Source organism: Zophobas morio, unplaced genomic scaffold (assembly GCF_036711695.1).
Source record: "Zophobas morio isolate AGI-343-1 ecotype UQ-CSIRO unplaced genomic scaffold, CSIRO_AGI_Zmor_V1 ptg000031l, whole genome shotgun sequence".
Taxonomy (NCBI): Eukaryota; Metazoa; Arthropoda; class Insecta; order Coleoptera; family Tenebrionidae; genus Zophobas; species Zophobas morio.
The window spans coordinates 11,709,883-11,730,451 of NW_026972136.1; the positions used below are offsets into that span (position 1 = coordinate 11,709,883).

The following is a 20,569-nucleotide window of genomic DNA, read 5'->3' on the forward strand; positions in this document are numbered from 1 at the left end:
TTAATCTAGAAAATTGATATCAAGGAATGACAAACAGAAAGCTTTTTTAACGTGTAGCAAAAAAGAAAAATATGCCGAGTACGCGTTATCCTGTCAAGGACGAAGGAATTTTATTTATACATAAAACTTGCTTTAACTGTACGAAGAAAGTGAATGGGCGAATTGCCACAAGAATAAAACATCGAGATGAAAAGAACACAAAATGTAGGTGTTTTCAATGTCTTAATTCATTTTCCTCCGTTGATTCCCGCATTATAATCAATTTTAACATAATGCCGATTAAGACTGCCGGTTGAATACAAACAAAGACCTCATCCCAGTTCTTTGTAACCGAAAACAGTAACTTAATCTTATTACGAAGAAAACGCGGAAAACGTAGTCCCAAAAATTTTGCGCTGAAAGCGGTGTCTACTTTTATTCACACTTCATTTTCAGTTGCAGCGAAAACACCTAACTCTACCTTGTCAAACGAATCCTTTATCCTGAAAAACACAGTCACGTTTCAGTACTTCGAGCACCGAACTATCAAGCACCAAATGTCACACTTGTAAAACCTGCGAGAACGCACTATTTTCAGTTGCGAGTTGTTCAGGATTGGTTCGAAGTCAGTTTTTGGACACGTTTTATTCGCGAGCGTTGCTCAGTTTGGCCGTCTATCCACGTATACGGTTATCTACAGACTGAACAGGACGAGTCCGCAGCAGCCCTTTTGATAGCGAGTTTCAACCCCACCCCTTATCATTCTCTTCTCTGCTGAGCATACGGGCTAATATTTCTCCAAACATTGCGCATACCCAATTTTCCTCGATAAATACAATTATTCGCTAAGTAGTGCATCCGACACTGCCTCGGAATGAGTAATTATTAAGAAGTCGGGAGGAGTGGGTGGCGAAATTTACATACTTATTTATTTATAGTGTGTGGAAATTTAATTAGGCGGAAAATAAGTAAGTAACGTGCCATAAAAAAGGAATCTGTTGCACCTGAATTTATAAAATCAATACTTGCGTTCCGATTTTTTTTTTTAATTAAAATATATTGAAAATGGAAATAATCTGCGAGTTAAAATTACAAATAAAAATATACCAAAGTAATAAGTTTTTTAAAAATGTTGTTTTTTCGTTATTTATTTATTTGGTTTTGTTTAAAAATCGCTTTTAAATAGAGAGACATTTACGCAAGCGTGATTCTTTCCAATTTTTGAATGTTAAATATTTGAACTGAAAAAGCGATAATGGGTAGTTACGGGACAATTGTTTGAAATCAAAGAAATCCCTTATAGTGCATTCATATAAGCCTAAGTTATCACGATTGACATTATCAGATAATAATTGGAAATGTCAAATATTATTGCTTCTGCTAGAGAGCTCGTTTGAACTGGGTTCACTATAATTTTATAAGAATATGAAAAATCTGAGTGCATGTTGACGGAACAAATAAAAAATAAAAATTAAACTACAGTTATTATTATTATTATTATTATGCTGAGCGACTCTACAGACCCGTGCCGCGGGCGTAAAATCACGAAAAAGCCCGTGCGCTTGTCGGGCTTAAGAGTACGCAATCTGCTTCTATAAGTACCGTGTCCGGCCTAAGAGCAGTTCGTCTTTACAGGGGGAAATTGCCGTCGTATCCTCGAAAAGATTTCACCAAATTCGGGCTTAAGCTCCCGACAAACAGATGGGGACTCTATGCATTTTGGGAAAAGAAATTCAACTGATTTCTAAATGAAAAATTACTGGCTGCATAACTCAATGCTTCAATTTTGCCGAACGGAAAACTTTTTCGAATCCATAATTCAGAGCAACACTGCTAAGGCTTGTGAATCAATCAAACACTTCTTATACCCGAAACATGGATAAGAGAATTTTTGAGGTTAGAACTGCACATTTACCTTAATTTATTCTCCTGTTAAACCAAGGTGTGCAACTTTCATAAATTCAAAAATAGTACATAAGCGAGAAACATTTTTCCAAAAATACGGAACTGTTACTTAAAAAACATCATTTTTAACGAATACAATTTACTATTCAAAAAACTTATATTTGTTTATAAATTGATTTTTTTGTTAGTTTCATTTTTCTCCAGTAATTAATTTTTCACTCACATTGTTACTGTCAAAATCATTTATGATTTAATTTACTTTGGGTTCAGCGAACAATGTTTTTATAGATAAACTTGATTTCTTCTTTTGACTTTTGAAGTTAATATAAATGGAAACCTATTTTTTAGCTTTTCAGTTAAATGATTGTTTCGACAAATTCTAAAATAGTAAATATACGTATAATTGTAACAAGAACGTACTAACTAGAATAATTTATTAGAAACTAATAAATGAAATATTCTCAATTCACACATATTAGTGGCTACATTTTTTGTATTTTTTGAATATTACTTCGATGATTCACCACTCAAGATGCTGCTTCAAAAATTTTATTAAACAGGAAATAAATTGCAGTCATTATAATTATTTAAACTTTAAATACAACTCATATCGTGGGTCCGTTATCCTTTTCATATATATCCCATCATCAAAAACAATACAACAAGAAAAATAAACCAAGAAGCTGTTTTGGGAATACGCTTGTCGGAGAGGAGTACATTTACAGTATGCTGTTAAATTGGAGAATACATGATTTAAAAACAGTACAAAACTCTAAAAACTACTACTAGATTTGGTCATCTTATCTAAAAGAAGTTTCTTAGGCCCGAAAGCATGGATAACGTCAAAAATTTTGTGATAAGATTATTTAAGAGTTTTTGTTTGGTTTTGTCAAAATGATTTTAAAATCTTGCTAAAAACAATGCGAAACTTAATTTCCCTACTTTCGTTTATTGATTCTCGAGTTAATCAAATGTTCTGAATTTAAGAAGAATATTTCCCTAAACGCGATTTGTTTTTACCAAAATTACCAGGGTTCAAATCGAATTCTCGTTAATTAAAAAGTATGTGGAATAAATACGTAAATTTGAAAAACAGTTTCCTTTATTTTGCAATAAATGTTTTCTAACAAACTGTTCAACTAAAAAGCACAATAAGATTTTGACTTCAAGGGCAAAATTTAATATTCGTCCCTAAAAAGAAGCGCGATATTTTGTTAAGTAATAAATTACACATCAAAAATGGAAACGTATCATTACGTGCTTATCCCCGAAACGCCTCTAAGAGAAGTCTCTTAGGCGCGAAGGCAGAGATAAAGTCAAAAATTTGGAGGTTAAGTTATTAGAATTCACGTTTGGTATTACCAAAAAGGTGTTGCAATTTCGCATTCATGTTACAAACTGTAATACGAAACTTAAATTGCAGATTTTACGTTCACTTATTCTCAAGTTAACTGCACGTTTTGAAATTAAAGAAGTATTTTTTTCCATATGACATGTTCCGTCATTACCAAAATTTTAATAGTTAACTCAACAAAATTAATTTTTCTGAATATCCTACCACTTTCTAGAATGGATGCGTAAATTTCAGACACTGTTTTCGTTGTTTTGTGACAAATTTTTGTAATGAATCATAAAAATTAAATTTTCAGTAAGAACTTGACTTCCAAAGCAAAATATAATATTCATTCCTAAAAGGAAGCGGAATATTTTGTTATGTAATAATCATTTATGCATCAAAGATAAAATCGTATCATGACGTGCTTATCCCCGAAACGCCTCTAAGAGAAGTCTCTTAGGCCCGAAATCAGAGATAAAGTCAAAAATTTGGAGGTTATGTTATTAGAATTCTCGTTTGGTTTTACCAAAAAAGTGTTGCAATTTTGCATTCCTATTACAAACTGTAATGCGAAACTTAAGTTGCAGATTTTACGTTTACTTATTCTCAAGTAAACTGCACGTTTAGAAATTAAACAAGCATTTTTTTCCATATGACGTATTTCGTCATTACCAAAATTTTTATAGTTCACTGAACAAACTGAATTTTTCTGAATATACAAATTTCTAGAATAGATACGTTAATTTTAGAAGCCGCTTTGGTTGTTTTGTAACAAATTTTTTGTGATGAATCATAAAAGTAAAATTTTCAGTAAGAACATGACTTCCAAAGCAAAATTGAATATTCATCCCTAAAAGAAAGCGGAATATGTATTTTGTTAAGTATTAATTATTTATGCATCAAAGATGGAATCGTATCATAACGTGCTTATCCCCGTAACAACACTAAGAGAAGTCTCTTAGGCCCGAAAGCAGAGATAAAGTCAAAAATTTGGAGGTTATGTTATCAGTATTCTTGTTTGGTATTACCAAAAAGGTGTTGCAATTTCGTTCATGTTACAAACTGTAATACGAAACTTAAATTGCAGATTTTACGGTCACTTATTCTCAAGTTAACTGCACGTTTTGAAATTAAAGAAGTATTTTTTTCCATATGACATGTTCCGTCATTACGAAAATTTTAATAGTTAACTCAACAAAATGAATTTTTCTGAATATCCTACCACTTTCTAGAAGGGATGCCTAAATTTCAGACACTGTTTTCGTTGTTTTGTGACAAATTTTTGTAATGAATCATAAAAATTAAATTTTCAGTAAGAACTTGACTTCCAAAGCAAAATATAATATTCATTCCTAAAAGGAAGCGGAATATTTTGTTATGTAATAATCATTTATGCATCAAAGATAAAATCGTATCATGACGTGCTTATCCCCGAAACGCCTCTAAGAGAAGTCTCTTAGGCCCGAAATCGGAGATAAAGTCAAAAATTTGGAGGTTATGTTATTAGAATTCTCGTTTGGTTTTACCAAAAAGGTGTTGCAATTTTGCATTCATATTACAAACTGTAATGCGAAACTTAAGTTGCAGATTTTACGTTTACTTATTCTCAAGTAAACTGCACGTTTAGAAATTAAACAAGCATTTTTTTCCATATGACGTATTTCGTCATTACCAAAATTTTTATAGTTCACTGAACAAACTGAATTTTTCTGAATATACAAATTTCTAGAATAGATACGTTAATTTTAGAAGCCGCTTTGGTTGTTTTGTAACAAATTTTTTGTGATGAATCATAAAAGTAAAATTTTCAGTAAGAACATGACTTCCAAAGCAAAATTGAATATTCATCCCTAAAAGAAAGCGGAATATGTATTTTGTTAAGTATTAATTATTTATGCATCAAAGATGGAATCGTATCATAACGTGCTTATCCCCGTAACAACACTAAGAGAAGTCTCTTAGGCCCGAAAGCAGAGATAAAGTCAAAAATTTGGAGGTTATGTTATCAGTATTCTTGTTTGGTATTACCAAAAAGGTGTTGCAATTTCGCATTCATGTTACAAACTGTAATACGAAACTTAAATTGCAGATTTTACGGTCACTTATTCTCAAGTTAACTGCACGTTTTGAAATTAAAGAAGTATTTTTTTCCATATGACATGTTCCGTCATTACGAAAATTTTAATAGTTAACTCAACAAAATGAATTTTTCTGAATATCCTACCACTTTCTAGAATGGATGCGTAAATTTCAGACACTGTTTTCGTTGTTTTGTGACAAATTTTTGTAATGAATCATAAAAATTAAATTTTCAGTAAGAACTTGACTTCCAAAGCAAAATATAATATTCATTCCTAAAAGGAAGCGGAATATTTTGTTATGTAATAATCATTTATGCATCAAAGATAAAATCGTATCATGACGTGCTTATCCCCGAAACGCCTCTAAGAGAAGTCTCTTAGGCCCGAAGGCAGAGATAAAGTCAAAACTTTGGAGGTTATGTTATTAGAATTCTCGTTTGGTTTTACCAAAAAGGTGTTGCAATTTCGCATTCATGTTACAAACTGTAATACGAAACTTAAATTGCAGATTTTACGTTCACTTATTCTCAAGTTAACTGCACGTTTTGAAATTAAAGAAGTATTTTTTTCCATATGACATGTTCCGTCATTACCAAAATTTTAATAGTTAACTCAACAAAAGGAATTTTTCTGAATATCCTACCACTTTCTAGAATGGATGCGTAAATTTCAGACACTGTTTTCGTTGTTTTGTGACAAATTTTTGTAATGAATCATAAAAATTAAATTTTCAGTAAGAACTTGACTTCCAAAGCAAAATATAATATTCATTCCTAAAAGGAAGCGGAATATTTTGTTATGTAATAATCATTTATGCATCAAAGATAAAATCGTATCATGACGTGCTTATCCCCGAAACGCTTCTAAGAGAAGTCTCTTAGGCCCGAAATCAGAGATAAAGTCAAAAATTTGGAGGTTATGTTATTAGAATTCTCGTTTGGTTTTACCAAAAAGGTGTTGCAATTTTGCATTCATATTACAAACTGTAATGCGAAACTTAAGTTGCAGATTTTACGTTTACTTATTCTCAAGTAAACTGCACGTTTAGAAATTAAACAAGCATTTTTTTCCATATGACGTATTTCGTCATTACCAAAATTTTTATAGTTCACTGAACAAACTGAATTTTTCTGAATATACAAATTTCTAGAATAGATACGTTAATTTTAGAAGCCGCTTTGGTTGTTTTGTAACAAATTTTTTGTGATGAATTATAAAAGTAAAATTTTCAGTAAGAACATGACTTCCAAAGCAAAATTTAATATTCATCCCTAAAGCGGAATATGTATTTTGTTAAGTATTAATTATTTATGCATCAAAGATGGAATCGTATCATAACGTGCTTATCCCCGTAACAACGCTAAGAGAAGTCTCTTAGGCCCGAAAGCAGAAATAAAGTCAAAAATTTGGAGGTTATGTTATTAGAATTATCGTTTGGTATTACCAAAAAGGTGTTGCAATTTTGCATTCATGTTACAAACTATAATGCGAAACTTAAGTTGCAGATTTTACGTTCACTTATTTTCAAGTTAACTGCACGTTTTGAAATTAAAGAAGCATTTCAAAATCATTTCTAATAGGTAATTTTAACTTTAAAAATAAACAAGATTGAGAATTGAGGATAACTTTCATAGCATTAAGTAATCAGTTTTTAAATGTTTCTTTTAATTAAGGTATTTCACATTCATGATCATGATTATAATAAAAGAAACTCCCATAAAATCTATTATTTTCATAAGATGATCAACATAATAAAATTTTCTGTGATGTAAGTACACGAAGTTTTATTATTTATTCATAAATTATTTCTAATATGTAATTTTAACTTTAAAAATAAACAATTTTGAGAATTGAGGATAACATTTTGTATTTAAACAGTGTTAAGGCATTTATTTTTAATTTTCGCAGACACATTCAAACCAGATGGGTGACCGTGTATTTTATGGTGTTTTTACCAAAAAGGTCGGGACTGTCAATTATCACGGGTTGTTAGAAATCTTGAAAGGTATAAAACGCACTAAATTTTATGCGTCATGCCGCCCATCTGGGCGACCCTATGTTTTATGGTGTTTTCACCAAAAAAATCTGGACTGTCAATTATCTCGTATTTTTAAAAATATTCAAAGTAATAAAACGCACTAAATAAGCGCTGCAAAGGCAGGGTGATGAAATGTGGGTAGACAACGGAAAGTAGAGACAAATTAACTAAAGAGAAAACGAACGCCTGATGAGAGAAATAATTTGGTTACGATATCAGATAGATGATTTAGATTTGAGGTAACATAGTTTAACCTTTTTTGTTTGTATGACAATCGGGCTTGAAATTGAGATTGTCGAGAGATTTCGTTTTTTCAATTTTTACTTCCCGAGAGTGAGCCAAAGAAGTATTGTAATCGGATCCATCGGACGAATGGCCAATTTTATAGTTTCTCGACGTTTCATGACCTCTACAATACGAATACATAGGTGTCTCATTTCCGTCTGTCTGTCGTCTGTCTTCTGTCGTCTTTTGTCTGTCGTCTGTCGTCTGTCGTCTCTAATGTGTCGTCCAGACACGTAACCAGCCCTTTATTTTGGAGGGGCCCAGCCGGGCACTAATTTCAAATAAGGGGGCCTTTAAAAAAAGTGTTCATTATTATAAATCAATATTTTACTTGAATCACAACCAGTATATAAATTTAATGGGGTGCAAATAGTTGAAATTGACCAACACCATGAGAATGCATTTAAAGTCTGCGTGCCAATACTGCATAGTGTGTAAAAGGCATATCAGTTGTACCGGCTAATTGCTTAAAAAAGTTATCGACAAAACTGTTCACAGCAGTATCGCATTACTCAGAGAGTTATATTACAAGATAAGAACATAAGACTACTCACAGATAAAATTTACTTCTGACCTGAAATTTCGAATTTTCTTTACTTTTAAAATTTAAAATTAATTTAAGGGGGCACCAGGGGTGGCACAGGGTTTTGCAGGGGTGGCCTCCCCTTGGTTACGTGTCTGGTGTCGTCTGTCGTCGATGTCAATTTTTTTACCACTGTACCGATTTTTATCAAAGTTTACGCATATCGTATATCGTGTAGATGGTGAAACCCTAATCAAACCTTGTCTAACCATCCCCACCGTGTGATGACGTCACACCCAAATTTTAGTTCACACATGTTGGTTAAACTTTATGGAATAAGATACCCCTCACGTGTAGTTTATGAATCCGTCTTCAATTTTTACCTCAGACCTCCGAGTGTTTAGAAAAAAAATACAGTTCATAAATTTTTGTTAGACAGATAATCTTCGAAACTACCGGACCGATATTTGTCAAATTTTGCACATATGTTATACATATGATGTAGATGGTAAAACGATAATCAAATTTTGTGTAACCATCTCCATCAACGCGGTGATGACGTCACACCAAAAATTTACTTAATATATGTTGGTTAAATTTTATGAAATAACATACTCCAGCACGTCTAGTGTATGAATCCGTCTTGATTTGTTTCAGAAAAAAAAAATTATGAATTGATGTTAGACAGATAATCTTCGAAACTACCGAACCGATGTTTCTCAAATTTTGCACATATGTTATACATATCGTGTAGATGGTAAAACGCTAACCATTTTGTCCAATCATCGCCACCAATGCTGTGATGACGTCACACCAAAATTTGACATAATATATGTTGATTAAGTTTCATGAAATAACATACTCCTGCACGTGTAGTTTATGAATCCGCCTTGAATTGTTTAAAAAAATATATGAATTTTTCTTAGACAGATAATCTTCGAAGCTACCGGATTTGACTATGTTAAATTTTACATAAGGTATTAACTTCAAATTTGTAATTTAGCTTTTACCACTAACCCAAATTGTCAGTGGTGTTGTACAGATCTTCCTTACCCCATTCAGTCAATTGCAGAATTTTAAAATTTTATTTTTAATTTTTATATATTGATAAATAAAAAAAAACATGAACGATCTGTTAATGTACAGATAAAAAAATAGTAAGAGTAGGTTTCATGCAAATTTTGCTACAAGAAAATTTTCTGATGACGTCATCAAAACCGTCGCTAATAAGACACGTGCATATGTTTGGGTATGCGTTTTTCAACAATAACAGAAACTGTACAGAATTTTCAAATTTTCAATTTGATGGAGAAAATATTTTTGGTTTGCTTATTCAAATAAACTGATTAATTTTTTAATCTTTTCAATCACTATATAAAAGCAATTCTTAATTGAAAAGAGGACTGTCAAAATTTACAATTTTTTAGTACCTGAACTACAATTATAACGTTAGTCGCTCAAAGAAGCGCGATATTTTGTTAAGTAATAATTTACACATCAAAAATGGAACCGTATCATGACGTGCTTATCCCTGAAACGCCTCTAAGAGAAGTCTCTTAGGCCCGAAGGCAGAGATAAAGTCAAAAATTTGGAGGTTATGTTAGTAGAATTCTCGTTTGGTATTACCAAAAAGGTGTTGCAATTTTCCATTCTTGTTACAAACTGTAATGCGAAACTTAAGTTACAGATTTTACGTTCACTTATTCTCAAGTAAACTGCACGTTTTGAAATTAAAGAAGCATTTTTTTCCATATGACGTGTTTCGTCATTACCAAAATTTTTATAGTTCACTCAACAAACTGAATTTTTCTGAATATACAAATTTCTAGAATAGATACGTTAATTTTAGAAGCCATTTTGGTTGTTTTGTAACAAATTTTTTGTGATGAATCATAAAAATAAAATTTTCAGTAAGAACATGACTTCCAAAGCAGAATTGAATACTCATCCCTAAAAGAAAGCGGAATATGTATTTTGTTAAGTATTAATTATTTATGCGTCAAAGATGGAATCGTATCATAGCGTGCTTATCCCCGTAACAACGCTAAGAGAAGTCTCTTAGGCCCGAAAGGAGAGATAAAGTCAAAAATTTGGAGGTTATGTTATCAGTATTCTTGTTTGGTATTACCAAAAAGGTGTTGCAATTTCGCACTCATGTTACAAACTGTAATACGAAACTTAAATTGCAGATTTTACGTTCACTTATTCTCAAGTTAACTGCACGTTTTGAAATTAAAGAAGTATTTTTTCCATATGACATGTTCCGTCATTACCAAAATTTTAATAGTTAACTCAACAAAATGAATTTTTCTGAATATCCTACCACTTTCTAGAATGGATGCGTAAATTTAAGACACTGTTTTCGTTGTTTTGTGACAAATTTTTGTAATGAATCATAAAAATGAAATTTTCAGTAAGAACTTGACTTCCAAAGCAAAATATAATATTCATTCCTAAAAGGAAGCGGAATATTTTGTTATGTAATAATCATTTATGCATCAAAGATAAAATCGTATCATGACGTGCTTATCCCCGAAACGCCTCTAAGAGAGGTCTCTTAGGCCCGAAGGCAGAGATAAAGTCAAAAATTTGGAGGTTATGTTAGTAGAATTCTCGTTTGGTATTACCAAAAAGGTGTTGCAATTTTCCATTCTTGTTACAAACTGTAATGCGAAACTTGAGTTACAGATTTTACGTTCACTTATTCTCAAGTAAACTGCACGTTTTGAAATTAAAGAAGCATTTTTTTCCATATGACGTGTTTCGTCATTACCAAAATTTTTATAGTTCACTCAACAAACTGAATTTTTCTGAATATACAAATTTCTAGTATAGATACGTTAATTTTAGAAGCCGCTTTCGTTGTTTTGTAACAAATTTTTTGTGATGAATCCTAAAAATAAAATTTTCAGTAAGAACATGACTTCCAAAGTAAAATTGAATATTCATCTTAGATCATATAATAAATAGATACCAATACTCAAACTGAAAGCTGTGACTAGACATGAAGCTATCTGTTGTCGTTTTCTACGTCAAGAAGAGTAGTATAATGCTATCCTTGTGTGATCACCACATCTTCATCTTTGTTAGATGCATTTCATCTGTATATGTCTATTTCACTTCTATCCTTGTACCGCACCAGCACAACAAATCGCTTTTGACAGATGTTTCTTCTAACCTCTCTTTCGAGTTGTTGTACAGAAAACAATTTTAGAATTTAGAACAAAGATCCTATTTTAAGTGATGTAATCATAAAGGATCACAATTGCTGCCCAATAATTTACTATTCCTTTCATTATCTACTGTGAATTATTTATAAAATCAAGCTGTCAACATCTTTCGTACGAAGTTAGTTCAGACATACTTCCTAAAATTTAGGCGCGCAAAATTCAAATAGTGATCAGGCAAGGATAGCTTCATTGTAATCCCTCCATGCACGAGAGAGATGTGTGACAGGAGGATGTCGTCACAGGCTCTGCTAGGGAAAGAACACGGCATGGTGGTATCTATTTATTATATGATCTAAGATATTCATCCCTAAAAGAAAGCGGAATATGTATTTTGTTAAGTATTAATTATTTATGCGTCAAAGACGAAAGCGTATCATGACGTGCTTATCCCCGTAACAACGCTAAGAGAAGTCTCTTAGGCCCGAAAGCAGAGATAAAGTAAAAAATTTGAAGGTTATGTTATTAATATTCTTGTTTGGTATTACCGAAAAGGTGTTGCAATTTTGCATTCATGTTACAAACTCTAATACGAAACTTAAATTGCAGATTTTACGTTCACTTATTCTCAAGTTTACTGCACGTTTTGAAATTAAAGAAGCATTTTTTTCCATATGACATGTTCCGTCATTACAAAAATTTTAATAGTTAACTCAACAAAATGAATTTTTCTGAATATCCTACCACTTTCTAGAATGGATGCGTAAATTTAAGACACCGTTTTCGTTGTTTTGTGACAAATTTTTGTAATGAATCTTAAAAATTAAATTTTCAGTAAGAACTTGACTTCCAAAGCAAAATTTAATATTCATTCCTAAAAGGAAGCGGAATATTATGTTATGTAATGATCATTTATGCATCAAAGATAAAATCGTATCATAACGTGTTTATCCCCGAAACGCCTCTAAGTGAAGTCTCTTAGGCCCGAAAGCAGAGATAAAGTCAAAAATTTGGAGGTTATGTTATTAGAATTCTCGTTTGGTATTACCAAAAATGTGTTGCAATTTTGCATTCATGTTACAAACTGTAATGCGAAACTTGAGTTGCAGATTTTACGTTCACTTACTCTCAAGTTAACTGCACGTTTTGAAATTAAAGAAGCATTCCAAAATAATTTCTAATATGTAATTTTAACTTTAAAAATAAACAAGATTGAGAATTGAGGATAACTTTTATAGCATTAATCAGTTTTTAAATGTTTCTTTTAATTAAGTCATTTCACATTCATGATCATGTTTATAATAAAAGAATCTCCAAAAAAATCTACTATTTTCATAAGATGATCAACATAATAAAATTTTCTGTGATGTAAGTAACCGAAGTTTTATTATTTATTCATAAATTATTTCTAATATGTAATTTTAACTTTAAAAATCAACAATTTTGAGAATTGAGGACAACATTTTGTATTTACTGTCTAAACTCTTTTTACCAATTTTTAAATTGCATAATTGAAAGTATTACATTAAAAATTCTTTAATACATTATAAACACAATTATGATAAAGAACCGGACGAGCCAGCGTTTTCTTTTGCCAGCGCGGCGTATTGAAAGTAGGTATTGCTACAGTCGCTTTGGAATATTTTTAAAATTTGGTACAAAATAAAATAAAATACATTTACAACACATTACCAACTGCAATACGAGTATTTCAACATCATGCGCGGTGTTAAAAATGTTTGTGTTTATACATCGGAAGAATGTCAGTTAGACACTTCTTTGATTTGAATAAGTTTATCGCCTCAAAACAGCTGACTAATAGTTGTGTATTATACAAGACGATAAACAAATTCTTTATCTATGAGTGAAAAGTGTTAATTCACGAGTGGCAATAGCCATGAGTGGATTATTTTTCACGACTAGATTAAGATTGTTTATCGTCTTGTATAATATTTTACTATGTCTGAACTTGTGCAGAGACTGTTTATACTACTAGCTTGTTTTTCCCCAAATTTAGAAAAACACAGCGTCTTAACAAATGCTTTATTCGCTGCTCCCTTTTTACAACGGATTCCGAACACTCCGTGCAGTCTCCGATATGGAATGACGCTTGACGCATGGAACAGTCAGTCTGTGGGAATTTCTTGGCACGTCTCCTGACCTTGCAAAATTGGTCATCTTACTCGTCGGGCGATTAGCGCAAGTTCAACCTTGAGTTTCGAGTCGCAACACATCGTCAGCGGCGCTAACAAACAAGACGGATATGCTGCTCAAGCCCTTCTGGCTCAAATGTAACGGAATATAAAATTTATTTGTTTTTAATTTGATTATTACAAAATTACTATTTCGTTTTCAACTGAGCGTTTGTTGGCACATACGACTTCCAGCCAAGCAGCCACCTGCATTACTGTTACCAAAATAGTAATTAAATAGTCAATTACTACTATTTTCTAATTTGTTCTATTTATGTTAGTATAGAATATTATCATTAAAAATGTGATTTATGTGTTCGTGAGATGTAATTAAACACTTTGCAATGACTTAAAAGTGAATTTATAATTTATGTTATATCAAAATCTGACGTTTGATAATGTAGATAAATGGTAAAAAAATAATGTAACGCCCTCACACACACACACACATAAAAAACATGTTTTCTCCAAATTTTCTCTCCTACATATAGTTCAATAATTTTAAAAGTGTACCGCACACTTTTGAAATTACTGCATTTGCATTATTATTTTTTCAATTTGCTGATACAGGGTGATGCAAAAAAAATAATGAATGACTCAATTTAGTTTATTGATGAAATCAACAACTGCAAAACCGAATGCCTTGAAATCGTGCAGATATTTTGAAGGTATTGCAGCATGGTAAATTTTTAATCAAAATATATCTCTATCTCCTCAAGAAATTGATGACGTCATGTCAAAATTTTTACGAATAAATGTCTAAGATATGCAAAATATGATGAGTTTATACTTGTGATCCATCATTACATTACTACTTAAGACGGGGAAAACCATTCTTGAGTTACTATTTAAAATAAACTGATTAATTCTTTCATCTTTTCAAGCCTCATATATTAGCAATTCTTAGTTTAAAATACAACTTTCAAAATTTATCAGTTTTTTATTACGAGAACTAAAATTATGGCGTTAGTCGCTCAGTACAAAATACAGAGTTCAGAATAAAGGATTGCGCCGTCCATCGCTATTAAACTATGATCTTAGTCATTCATGAAGGACCGCGGCCAGCATTTATAAATAAATCATGACGTTCGGATTGTACAAAGTACGGCGTTCATCGTTTGTAAGTCACATCTTCCAAATTTATAAAGAACTAAATTTAGACTTTTATCTAACGGTCGGAATGTCAAAACGGAATGTGTAATTAAAAAATCATTAATTCATAAACATCTTTATATTTGCTTAAGGTACTTTATCCTCGCAACCCGCCTAAGAGACAGCTCTTAGGGTCGAAAACGTAGATAAGATAAAAAAATTTGGAGGTTATGTTATTAGAATTCTCGTTTGGTATTGCCAAAACGGTGTTGCAATTTTGCATTGGAATTGCGGAAAGCAATACATAACTTAAGCTGCATAACTCCGATTATTTACTCTCGAGATAAATACACGTTTTGAATTTAAAGAAGCAATTATTTCCATTAAGCGTGATTCGCAGGGTGCCCAGATTTGGCGATTTATCGCCATTTTGGCGACTTGGCGCCCAAGATTAGCGCTGTTTTTTAATGTCGGCGCCAGTTGGCGATTTTGGCGAATTTTGGGGACTCTATTATTTTTCCATTTTTGTGTACAGTTAAGTAATGAAAAAAATCGAAAAAGTCAACAATCAACTATCACTCTCACTCTCATCCCCTCACAGTCGCTCGTCAGTCATTAGTCATCACTCGTCAGTTCATCACACTGAAAGGGTCAATGCATTTTTTAATTAAAATAAATATTAAAAAAAGGATAAGTGCTTTCATTAGATTTCAACAATATATTTTGTTGGCAAAGTCCCTATTATAGCCTCTAGAAAACACATAGTATCGTCACCGTGGAGCAAACCTGGCGGAAACTTAACAAAAACAAAAGTTATTAACACCATTTGACAGATCGCGAAATTTAAAATGGTTTTATGTTGGATTTAAAGTTTGTAGTTTATGTACAAAATATGGATTTTTAATATGAATAAAATATAAAATTTAATCAATAAAATCTTATTTAATAATTATTAGTTATATTAATTGACAATTAATTGACTTTAAACAAAAAGACCACGCCAAGACCACGTGACAACAACGGTTTACGCGCTGTCAACTCTCTGCTGACACAATTTGGTTCTAAACCAGGGAAATTTTTTGCGTTACCAACTCCGTTTGCTCCACTCGTACAACAATGGATAACGGTACTATGTATTTCTCTATATCTCTGGTATTTCTAGGGGCTATAGTCCCTATATTTAATATATGGTTTTGGGTTGGCGATTTTGGCGGCTTTCGAGTCCCTCTATTGGCGATTGCTGTGACAACTGATCTGGGCACCCTGGTGATTCGTCATCAACAAAATTTTAATGGTTACCTACACAAACTAAATTTTCCTCAATATACCAATTTGTGGAATGGATACGTAAATTTGTAAAGCCTTTGTGTTTTGAAATACCTTTTTTGTTATAAACCCTCAAGTTGAAATTTACGATAAGATGTTAACAGCAAAGGCAAAATTTAATATTCATCCCTAAAAAGAAGCGCGATATTTTGCTATGTAATAATTTACGCTTCAAAAAAGCAACCGTATCATTACGTGCTTGTCCCCGAAACGCCTCTAAGAGAAGTCTCTTAGGCCCGAAAGCAGAAATAAAGTCAAAAATTTGGAGGTTATGTTATTAAAATTTTCTTTTGGTATTGCCAAAACGGTGTTGCAATTTGACATTCGTGTTGCGACAAACAATGGAAAACTTAAGTTGCATATTTCTGTTTATTAAGTTTCGAATTAAACACATGAGAATTTAGAGAAACATTTATTTCAATATATAGCGTGCTTTGCCCCGACCAAAATTTTCATCGTGGAGCAAAATGAATATTTCTCATTTAACCAATTTGTAGAATACATACGTAAATTTTAACACCTGGTGCCGTAATTTTGTAATATATTTTTTGGAATAAACTGTGAATTGAAATTTACATTAAGGTATCAACTTCAAATTTGTAATTTAGCATTTACCATTAACCCAAATTGTCCGTGGTATTGTACAGATCTTCCTTACCCGATGTATAACAATTCAGTCAATCGCAGAATTTTAAAATTTTATTTTTTGGTTTTTATATCCTGATAAATAAAAAAAAACATAAATGATCTGTTAATGTACAGATAAAAAAAATAGTAAGAGCAGATTTCATGCAAATTTTGTTAAAAGAAAATTTTCTGATAACGTCATCAACATTGTCTCAAAGACACGTGCATCTGTTTGGGTATGCGCGGTTCAAAAATAACCGAAACGGTACAGCATTTTCAAATTTTCGATAAGATGGGGAAATCCATTTTTGGTTTGCTCATTCAAATAAACTGATTAATTTTATAGTCTTTTCAACCAGCATATATAAGCAATTCTTAATTGAAACTACAACTCTCAAAATTTACAAATTTTTTATTACCAGAACTAAAATTATTATTACAAAAGACAGAGTTCAATTCGCTGTTAAACTACGACCTTCGTCATTCGTGAAGGATGGCAGTCATCATTTATGTTATAAACACTAGGCGGAAAAGTATCTTACGGATGCAATTCCCCAGTTGAAGCAATGTGTGTTTTACGGCGAGTAGCGGGGACGCTTTGATCTGGTCCACAAGGTCGTAGCCAGTGCGTCGCTAGGAGTGTTTACAGCTTGTTAAAAAACTACTTCTATATTACTATCAGTGTTGGGCAGTATCTAGATACTTGTATCTAAATAAAGTATCTAGATACATTTTTGGGTATCTAGTATCTGTATCTAGATACAATCGAATTTAAGCACTAAATATCTGTATCTAGATACAAAATTAGTGGCGCAGATACAGATACATTTTTTTATTTCACTTTTTTTTTCAGTAATTATTAGTTGAGTTATACTACTAGTAGTAATTTTTGATACTTCATGTTGGTGATTTTGGTCACATAAACAAAAGTAGAGGTAAGAGGTACACTAATAGTGTTCTGTCACGGAAATTTTCATATTTTAAATACCATCATTTCCTACATGGTAGCCTTCAGTACTTATACATCTTTAAATATAATCCTGAGGGGTAATAAATCTAAGCCATCGTAAGAAGATATTTTAAAAACCATAAACCGCAATTCACTATTCACTGCGTTTTACCCTTGTCGGGGCAATGTACTTTATCTGTGTACCAGTGGCGGCTGGTGGGTCAAAATTTCGGGTCGGCCAAATATTTTGAGTCTACACCTTGGTGTTATATATTTTCGTAATGTATGGCTGCTACTCATTAACCACTGACATTTTACGTGCCAGGATGTACAAAACATCTCAAATGTTTCGACCTGTTAAAATAATTTTTTATAGGAAATTGACAATGTCAGTTTGATTCCAAATACTATTAATCCTTAATTCTACTTGTTCTGCTTTATCATTAATTGAGAACCACCGAAAACATTATTTTTACTGAGTTCCGCGTCGACCGGCGGCTATACGGCTTGCCGACCCCGGACATCCACAATTAAATAATAATAATTAAATAATGACATGCAGTTAAAAAATATAAAAAAAGTAATAATAAAAGTACCAACTGTTAACTATCTTCATTTACATTTATTTATTTTTAATGTATATGACAAATTGTCAAATAAATTAATTGAATAATTGAAAAATTAAAATGATTTAAAACTTTAAATTCGTTTCTGAAATATCTGAAAACGCTTAGATGCTAAAAATACAGAAAAAGCGCATTTATGGTGTAGCTAAGTTATGTACGAAAAATAAAATTTTAGATAATTTAATGTAATTTTTTTCGTTTATTATTCATACACAGAAAAATGTATTAAATCGACAATTATTATTTAAAAAAAAATAGTATGCACTGAAGAACATCGAAGCCGTTATTGTTTTGTAATTTGGTTAGCTATCTTAAATATTAAGCGTTTTAAAAACTAAATTCGCGTTGCTGGGTACGGCGAAGGAGGATTTCGCCGGACCTGGCACAACATACGTTCCGCCAGGTCTTTGTCTACTACAGTGTACTAGACAAAGAGAACGATGAAACCGTAAGCTGCTACGAAGTCGAAACATCGAGCATAATGCATTCCTGGGTACGGCTTGCCGAAATCTCGCCGGCAAAGCGTGTTTATCAGCATTTAAAATTAGCAACAAATGCTTTATTTTGTACCTACAACATAATAAAATATATTTTTAATATATATGATCTATCCTAACGTACATTCAAACTTTATTTCTTTTTTTATTTTCTAATTTCAACGCTTACTAAGTATTTTAAAATGACTGGTACGGCGTGGCCGACCCTGCCGCCCCTGACCAGCCGCCCCTGCTGTGTACCTGAGCAACCCGGGTCCGGTAGGCCCGCTGTTTGTATTTGTGTTATTAAAAATAAGAGTAATTTTAATAGTGAAAATATGTGTTTAAGGTATGTTATTATTTTTAGAAAATAATAATTGCGTGTTACATAATGATTAATGTTTTCAATTAGCACAAATTAGTTTGTAATCGACTAATCGAATGTTCAATACATACATTTCTCTCGCATAAATTGCATATTTGTTACTGTTTTATATCTTTATTTTTCGGACAAATGTAGCACCTTTTCCTGTTGCCACATGTGTCATTTCTTCACTTTTTCATTGTTGGACCTAACGCGAGGCGGGCTTGGCAGGTTCGTTTTGCCCTAGAATGTGCCGATTATGTTTAAATGTAATTAATTATCTTGGGCAATAAAATTAATATTTTTACAACCTTCCGTAGAATAATTTATCGTGATTCGTGATATATTCTCAGAAATCGTGAAACGAGATTAAAATAAAATGAGTTTCAACAAAAATCTGAAAATTTAAAGTTGCACTCTGGCGATTTCTGCCTGCCAGGCAGCCTTTGATCCTATAAGGGATTTAAATACCTTTCTAAGAAATTGTACTTATTTTGCCTTAAACGGAACCAGCAATGCTTCATAAAATGTATATACCTGCGGCACCGGGATAGACGAATACCGGACATGGTCATAAAAACATCGTAAGCCGATATTGAAGAATAATAATTTATGACAGGTTGCCGCCAACAGACCTTCAGCACAGAATAATCATTTCCGGTATTCTTTTGAAATAATAATTTTAATGCTGGAGATAATTATTAGATATACTCAAACACAATTTGGACAGTGTGGGAATAAAAACAAAAAAACATATTCTTTTTAAGCGTACGTAATAAATATTGGACAATTTGCGACACATCAATCAATGAGAGTTTAAAAATAAATTTCACATGTTCTAAACATTATAAAGGCACTTCTACTGCTATGGAAGTGGACGTTGTTTTAGAAGGGTTTAGGAAATTATGTATGTATGGTCTAATTTATGACAAAATAATATCCGACGGAAACAGTAGTGTCTACAATAAATTACTGTCATCAGTGTCATTAATTAATATATATCATCTGCATGGTTCATAATTTCATATTCAAAAGATTGAATGTAAGAATCATATTATTCGCAATTACGTATCCGAGGAAGCGGTACAAAATTTGGCGAATAGCGAAGCGATGGCCTATTTGCAGGAAAAAAGAAAAGATTTTTCAGTCTTGCATAACTATGCAACTGTAAAATGTTTATTTTTTAAATTTAATACCACAATCCCTTCTTCTGCACCTGTGGAACGGGTGTTTAGTACTGGAAACCAAATTCTGACACCACGAAGAAATAATTTAGGTGATAATACTTTTGAAATGTTGTTAATTTTAAAAAATTCATTAAACAATACATAAAAAAATACATAAAAAGTTTTCAGTTATTTTATTCGCCAAAGTTTCAAAAAGTATCTGTTTTCTTGTATCTTGTATCTAGATACATTTCGAAAAAGTCGAAAACAATCTGTATCTAGATACTTTTATCTTCCATATATCTGTATCTGTATCTAGATACTTTTAAAAGTATCTGTCCCCAACACTGATTACTATATTACTTCAAATAAAAATACTCGATGCAATTTTTAATTTTTCAAACACAGGACCACACATTTGTGGTCTCCAAAATGTT

The 20,569-nt window shown here is 32.0% G+C and overlaps 1 protein-coding gene across 2 annotated transcripts in view; it reads right to left on the reverse strand.

Moving 5' to 3' along the window:
- The window catches only part of LOC135139276 (epithelial discoidin domain-containing receptor 1-like), a 466,539-nt gene extending 465,877 nt beyond the window's left edge, over positions 1–662 (reverse strand). For both annotated transcript variants that reach the window (XM_064069455.1, XM_064069454.1), the window contains exon 1: positions 461–662. The gene's annotated coding sequence lies outside the window, so the exon portion shown is untranslated. The remainder of the gene's footprint in view (positions 1–460) is intronic.
- Positions 663–20,569: the final 19,907 nt, after the last annotated feature.